Here is a 7,165-nt window from a genome sequence, read left to right on the forward strand (position 1 = left end):
ATTCTCCTAATTTCATTTAGGGTATACTAAACGACTACGGTATCATATATTATGGTATCATTTATATATAACGAAACTCAACTTCTTTCCTTTATTTGATTTGATTGTTTTTTGTTTCTTATTGTTTTCTTTAGCTTAGTTATATTTCCTTCGGATGAATCTAAAATACCAGACTATACCTTTCCCCATTTTCGCGAGTAGAATAAAAAAAGGGGATTTAAAATATATCCTTCTTTACTCCGGCAGAAAAAAAGGGAAATATTCCCAATATCTTTTGTCCCTGCCCCTAAATAGAAATTAAATAGGAAGTGGAGATTGGAAATGAAAGTCCCGTTCTCACATTCGTTCTCCATTACATTAGCGGAACAAAAATATCTGATGCATCCATATGGAAATATTTGATACATGAAGTTATGTGACCCGATATCTATATCTAAGTCCTATATGGATATAAACCGATCTTTTTCTGGAACCAAAAAAAGATATTGAAAAATAGACTGTTCTTGTGACTCGGAATAAACATTTCTTTGTGGAGGAAAGGGATGGGCGATTTATTCCTATGGGTCATCTAGGAACAAGAAGATTCAATCGGAAATATCGACAAATTCTTGCGTGGTCCAAGGAAATAAAAAAAAGGCCCGGCTTCCACAATTTAATCTCTATTGAATATGAATATTTTTTAATATAAGAATAGCTGATATAGTCACCATTCAATGGGTCAGGTCCACTTATTTTTTATTTTATTGATTTCTAAATTTTCTTTTCCGATCGATTTTATTGGAACAGTATTTTATTGGAACAGTGGAGAAGTCGGAATGTTTTGGTTTGCTGATTCATAATCTGAATTGGGTATCTAAAATATATATGTACCAGGACCAAAAAAACAGGAATAATGAAAAATGAGGAGAAGTATACCCTGTAATGACAACATAGCGGTCCCCCTAATAAGATTAGGGCAATTACTTATCATCATAATGAACAAATGTTCAACTTTGTACCTATAACTCATTCTATAATTTATTTTGAATAATAAATAATAACTCATTATGTGGGCAGTTACCTTAGATATATTTATTATATTACAAATAAATATAAAAAATCTCTCTTTTCTCTGCTGAATAATGAACACTAAGACTGCAAACTGGAGCTTCATGAAAAAAGCCCCTTATCGGATTTGAACCGATGACTTACGCCTTACCATGGCGTTACTCTACCACTGAGTTAAAAGGGCCCGTTTTATTCAATTCAGGAAGAAGCCACTCGCTGCTATGAGTCTACTACATGATCCATATATTTACTATATGTACATATATACATGTATGCATAGGGATTCACTCAGGAACAAGAAATTTGATTTACCTATACCTATGAGATTCTATGAAAAAAAAAATGATTATTTTCTTTTGTATATTTGATAAATAGCAATGGTAATGCAATGAATTCTTTCAGGGCCGGGCCTATACTAATTGCTTTGCTTTTATTGACCCATCCAGATGAGATTCACTTGATTGATACATGTACGAATCTGACATCGATTCAAAATATTTCAGCGAATCCCTTCCCTGATTTACCAGTTCTACATCATCTTTTTGAATCGATCAAAAAAAGCATTCTATCGTTTTTTAATTTCCTGGCTTAGTATTAGTGTGAGATAAAGATAGGTTATATCCCATCTTAACGATGAGTGAGTCGATGAGTCAAAATGGAAGAAAGGTTTGACTTACCTTTTCTGTCTGTCGAACAAATCATTTCCTGAGGGGATCCCATACTTCGTTATATATATATAGGATATAGGACGGGATGGTTCATTTCATGAATTAAAATCAAAAATTCTATGGAATCGTAGAAGCAGGAAAGATTTTTCGGATCTAGTCATCCCATTATAATTATACATTACATTATATTGACAATTCCAAAAAACTGCTCATACTATGAACATAGTATGATGGCGATCGGGCAGGTATGCCCCTATCGTCTAGTGGTTCAGGACATCTCTCTTTCAAGGAGGCAGCGGGGATTCGACTTCCCCTGGGGGTAGGGTACTACGAAAGGAAGTTGATCATGGATTATCAATAAGCCCAGAATTTGTTCTTCCTGGGTCGATGCCCGAGCGGTTAATGGGGACGGACTGTAAATTCGTTGGCGATATGTCTACGCTGGTTCAAATCCAGCTCGGCCCACTAATTCGCCGATCCATGATAACCAAATTTGTCCTCCAGAAATGCCCATTATTTAGATATTTAGAATGCCCCATATATTCTAAAATTCTAAAAGTATTCTAAGGATATATGGGAATAAAATATATAGGGATAAAGGGTCCATTTTTTCTACAATACCCCTTGGTTTCTTTCCAATTTCTCACATCTTCTGATCTGTCTAAAGATCTAGATTCCCAATTTGTTGCAAAGGTAGTAAAGAAAAAAAGAGTCCTTTTTCCATTGAAAAATAGATTCTCAATATATTAGTAGGATTACCAGTAATCTGTGTCATTCTTACTCTAGTCCGTATCCATGTGGATATCAGTATATCAGTCGTGTTTCTTTTACAACACGAGAATATTTCTCGTAAATAGAAACGAAACGAATGAAAGCATAAGAATACATATATGCATGCTGTATACCTCACCCTGGGATTGTAGTTCAATCGGTCAGAGCACCGCCCTGTCAAGGCGGAAGCTGCGGGTTCGAGCCCCGTCAGTCCCGACCTCGGATCCGATGAATCCATCAATTCATCTTCCCATTTTCTGTGAGGAGGGGGCCCGGGACAGGATTGAATTTCCTGCGGGGATCCTTAATTTTTTTTTATTTTGTTTTTCGTTTCGAATTTCTCATCGGACAAAGACGGGAATTTCAATTATTTGAACTAGTACCGATTGCTGGGGGAGAGGCATACGTAGTCGTAGGTATCGCCATACTGGGGATTCCAAGAGAGACCCACTGGTTTGACTTTTTCAATTGCTTCTGATCCATGAAATGGAATAGGGTACAGAGTACCCATACGTTTCCAGGGAGTACATATACAAATTGTACTCGTTTATTCTACGATACACAATTAACTAACTTAGTAACATAGTTACTCGGGCAGCAGAGTACTATTAAACCTACTCCCTTTTGTTTTCGTGTTTTCGAGATACGATTTTGTGCAATCTCAATTAGTAAAGTAATTAAAAACAATCTATCTATCTTATTCTTATTCAAAATGCATGCTGAATTTAGCTTTCAGTCCCAATCCAAGGAAAAAGAGGGTCCTTACTTTTAATATAAAGTAAAGGATCAAACAATGATCCGTCCCTTTTGTTTCTTTTCCACAGGGGGAATGAATCATTTTTTTTTTCTTTATTTTCTTTATCTTTATATAATATATATTTTTATTTTAGGGTTTCATCGAAGAAGGAGAAAAATCAATAAAGAAAGAATTTGTCGGAATATTAGATCTTTTTTTTTATATCGAGACCCATCCCATACCCATACCTTTATCACATTTCTCTGCCTTCCAGGAGGATTAGATCATTACGAAAACTTCGCTTCGAGCTTAACTCCTCCCCCTTTCCATTTCACTCCTACTGTTTAGGTCTGTTACCAATGGAAGGCCGGCAACAGAACACAGGTCAGATGATACCTCGTCGGATGATTCTTATAAAGAAGATGATAGATTTTAGAAACTAAAGAATGAAAAAAAAAAAGATGAGAAATTCAATGGGATTCTTGATTAGATCAGGAATCCCATTTTTGATTCGGTATGGATAAAAGATCTTCCTATGTTATACTATTCAATTCTCGACGATGAATCGATTTAATAGATCAGATATTGTTATTCATATTCATAATATAATATTGAATATTGATCCGATTCAGTATCAACCATCAGGATGCACCCATTGAATTTACAGGAGAAATCTTTTTATTTTTATTTTTTTTTTTCTATGGGATTAGATCCCGAGTTATTGCGAAGCAAAAAAAACGATGAGATTATGGAAGTCAATATTCTCGCATTTATTGCGACTGCGCTGTTCATTTTAGTTCCTACTGCTTTTTTACTTATCATCTACGTAAAAACAGTCAGTCAAAATGATTAGAATTAAACTTGACTTATTAGCTCTTATCAATGATTGACGAAATAAAAGGGATTCCAATTCCAAGTCTTAAATGAAATTAGAGAACTGGAATCAACAGTATAATAGATGGTGTAGTAGAAAGGTTCATATAGTTCTTTCTACCACACTATCTATTATTATATTGTAAAAATATTGTATTGCATGTATAAAGTTGTATTGTATAAATTCAAAAAATGGATGGGTTTGATATAGACTAGATACAATATCTATCCATATAAATGAAGTAATTGATTGGGCCGTTAACAGATACCCCACGGAGTTCTATAGTCACTTCTTCGGATTTGAAAAATAAGTATAAGTAGTAAACACCACCCATTTTTCATGCTTGAGCCATGACATGAGGTGAGTCAATAAAGCATAAATAGGATTCCTAGAAGTATAAAACTTAAGTGAGCACGGATCACCCGACGCAAGATCTTATTATGCGTAGTACCCCTTTGAACAACCACTACGTCTATGGCATCTCCAGTAGAAAGTACGTATCCACGTAATAGTAGCAGTACTTCCTCTTTGAACAGTCAAGAGGGAAAAACAAATAAAAAAATAGGGGTTGGTTGCTCCTCATTGTAATATCCATAATTATGGTAAGAGCGGTTCATCGAAATCGAATATTATATTTAGGAATAGGAAGAGTTCGGCTGGAAAAATTTCCTATCATGCGCATTCCTTTGAGTTTCGAAATACGAACAACATCAGAATCAAATCATTCAAATATTGATCGAAAGATCATTGTTCATATATTACTGGATTACCCTAGAATTTTTGAAATGGATTATCTTAAAACGCTTCGCGGAACGGTCCATTAAACATAAGCACCATTGATCCAATTTGATTACTCAACTTAATTAGTAGTACCCCTAGAGTCCACTTCTTCCCCATACTACGAGTGAAAGGGAAAACGTAAAGACCACCATTAAAGCAGCCCAAGCGAGACTTACTATATCCATGTAAATTATCTCCCCGATCTCTATGAATATGAAGGAATTATTCCATTATTAATCACTAATAATAGTGGAATCAATGGTGCAGAGTCAAAATGGCATTTTGCTCTAACGCTATTGATGAACCAATCCAATGAATACAAGAGTTCCTATACTCTAATTACAAGGATCTCCGGTCGAATCGGAAAGCAGTAAGCAAAAGCAAGATATACAACTACCCTTGGAGATCTTAAAGGAATGTTACTAATGAAAGATGTAGGAATAGTAAGACCCATTGTTTGTTTTGTTAGCTTTCATAAGCATAAGAAAAAAAAATGGAATATAAATAGAATATATATATATACCATAAAGATGTAAAAGATAACTATCTTAACTATCTATCACATACCTCTATCTACCCCCCAAGTCTTACTGTCTCTGTTTCTTTCTGTGAAACAATCGGGGGACACCCCATTACGTTCTTGGCAGGGTGTTACAAAAAACGGAGAAGTATTTTTCAACTTTTATTAGAAAATTAGATTCTATATTCTATAATATAGATATAGAATAGTTAGTTATTCTATAACTATAATAGTTATAGTTAAGAGTTGATTACCCATCCAATCCAATATTGATTGGATACCTGAGTAAGTACTCAGGGATTCTCGTGAGTCTGGATACAAAATACAAACTATCCTTAGCCCTTTCCGCAACTCCCAATTTGATTCCCCACCAACCTACCCAATTTAATTCAAGACTCAGTCAGTGGGCACCACCCTAGTAAGGTAGGGTAATTAGGAAGTATTGATAGTGCTTCCTATAATCTCCCTCAGATCCTAGAATAGAAGCAAGGATTGGATTTACATTTAGGAACCGAACCCCCCTTTCCTTCGGCTACCCCGATTTTAGGTATCTGACTTTCGTAGTTCTGAATCTCACAATTTCAGTTTTACTATCGATTCGATTGATAAATCAAATACAAAGAAATAGCCCGAACCAACCAGTAATCAGTCATAAATCGGTTTTTTTTCATATTGATACCCGATTTTAACCATAACCAAATGATAAAAATTCAAGTCTTTTTTTTTTATAGAACCTCTGTATTCTTAAAATACAGTATCTACAACCCTAGTCATGCTTCTGTCAGGCAAGAATTTTGTGAGTTCTATTAGCATATGTGAGTTCTATTAGCATAGAAGGATAAGGTATTCCGAAGCTTTTCTTTTGTTGATCAGGCGACACCCGGATTTGAACTGGGGAGAAAGGGATTTGCAGTCCCGCGCCTTACCACTCGGCCATGCCGCCAAAATGATCCAAAATAGACCTAACTCTTTCTTTTTTTTTTTTTTTGGGGGGGGGGGGTTACTCAACCTTTTTTTGGTTTGAGTTGGATTTTTAAAACGGTTTCTTTATCCCTTTCCAAAAGGGATCCCTGGGTCCAGGGTTCTCTTGATTGTATAGTGTTTCAAAACATAATATTTTTTTTTATATTGAAACAGAAAAAAGATATTTCTAGGCACAGAGTCCAAAATTCAGAGTAAATTGGAGCCATTAATTATTTCCTGTGAATTCATGAACAGTTCTTGGATTTTGATCTAACGTTTTCTTTCCTTACCTTAATAATTAAATTAATAACATAAGAAAACAAAAAAGTTGATACACGACTAATCAGTATCAATTGTTTTCAATTTCAATTATAACAACATATATGTGTATATGTAAACCCTCGAACATAAATTGTTACACGCATACCTAGTCCTATCCACCTTATCTTATAGGGAATTGTCGTGCTTGAATTTTGCATTGAATATTTTTCTATTGAATAAGTTGAATCTAAATTGGAAATTCGCATATAGCACCCCGAAAAGAGGGGATATGCAGATAACTAGATAGCTATATCTGGATATACTTATACAATGCCCTTTACGCACTTCAATCGTATTCTACTAATTCTACTAACACTAACAAGAGCTCCCTCTTCTCTGTGAATCCTTTTTTGAACAATGGTGGAATCAATGAAATAAGTTAAGTGCTAAAATAAAAACCAACTCGATACTGTTCCGGATTATTCTGTCTTTATCTCATTCATAGAGAATGGATCAAATCATGAATCTATTTCTGGTACCCAATC

General features: G+C 34.8%; 3 non-coding genes across 3 annotated transcripts; 1 reads left to right on the top strand and 2 right to left on the bottom strand.

Moving 5' to 3' along the window:
* Nucleotides 1-1,159: 1,159 nt before the first annotated feature.
* Nucleotides 1,160-1,231, bottom strand: TRNAT-GGU (transfer RNA threonine (anticodon GGU)). The gene has a single exon. It is a non-coding gene; the product is annotated as a tRNA-Thr (tRNA).
* A 1,397-nt stretch (nucleotides 1,232-2,628) lies between these two features.
* Nucleotides 2,629-2,702, top strand: TRNAD-GUC (transfer RNA aspartic acid (anticodon GUC)). The gene has a single exon. It is a non-coding gene; the product is annotated as a tRNA-Asp (tRNA).
* Nucleotides 2,703-6,267: 3,565 nt separating this feature from the next.
* On the bottom strand, nucleotides 6,268-6,339 carry TRNAC-GCA (transfer RNA cysteine (anticodon GCA)). The gene has a single exon. It is a non-coding gene; the product is annotated as a tRNA-Cys (tRNA).
* Between the last annotated feature and the right edge of the window lie 826 nt (nucleotides 6,340-7,165).

Source organism: Aristolochia californica, unplaced genomic scaffold (genome assembly GCF_029961685.1).
Source record: "Aristolochia californica isolate CCGP_79_NKW_82.1479 unplaced genomic scaffold, dmAriCali1.0.hap1 SCAF_325, whole genome shotgun sequence".
NCBI classification, from domain to species: Eukaryota; Viridiplantae; Streptophyta; class Magnoliopsida; order Piperales; family Aristolochiaceae; genus Aristolochia; species Aristolochia californica.